The sequence below is a fragment of the Seriola lalandi genome, unplaced genomic scaffold, assembly GCF_002814215.2.
Source record: "Seriola lalandi dorsalis isolate HSWRI2012SDOR001 ecotype SW California unplaced genomic scaffold, Sedor1 jcf7180001997718, whole genome shotgun sequence".
In the NCBI taxonomy this organism is placed as follows: Eukaryota; Metazoa; Chordata; class Actinopteri; order Carangiformes; family Carangidae; genus Seriola; species Seriola lalandi.
In genome coordinates, this window is record NW_019468381.1 from 1 (window position 1) to 306 (window position 306).

Here is a 306-nt window from a genome sequence, read left to right on the forward strand (position 1 = left end):
ATAATAAAGTGCATTTCCATCATCATCAGGGAATATTAATTAGGAATAACATTTGGAACAAATAAATCAAAATATCCTCAGTGGATTCCTGTGCAACTCGACTAATTTGTACCAAGAAATGAACATGAAAACATTCATTCACAAAAACTCATTTTCATTGAATTTGTAAAAAAAAATTACGTCATCATTTCGATTAGCACAGTTTCCGTAGTGTAGTGGTTATCACGTTCACCTCACACGCGAAAGGTCCCCGGTTCGAAACCGGGCGGAAACAATATGTTTTGTCGACCGTGCTAATTCAATTCT

General features: G+C 35.6%; 1 non-coding gene across 1 annotated transcript; it reads left to right on the forward strand.

Moving 5' to 3' along the window:
* The first annotated feature begins 201 nt into the window (after positions 1 to 201).
* trnav-cac (transfer RNA valine (anticodon CAC)) lies at positions 202 to 274 on the forward strand. The gene has a single exon. It is a non-coding gene; the product is annotated as a tRNA-Val (tRNA).
* The last annotated feature ends 32 nt before the right edge of the window (positions 275 to 306 follow it).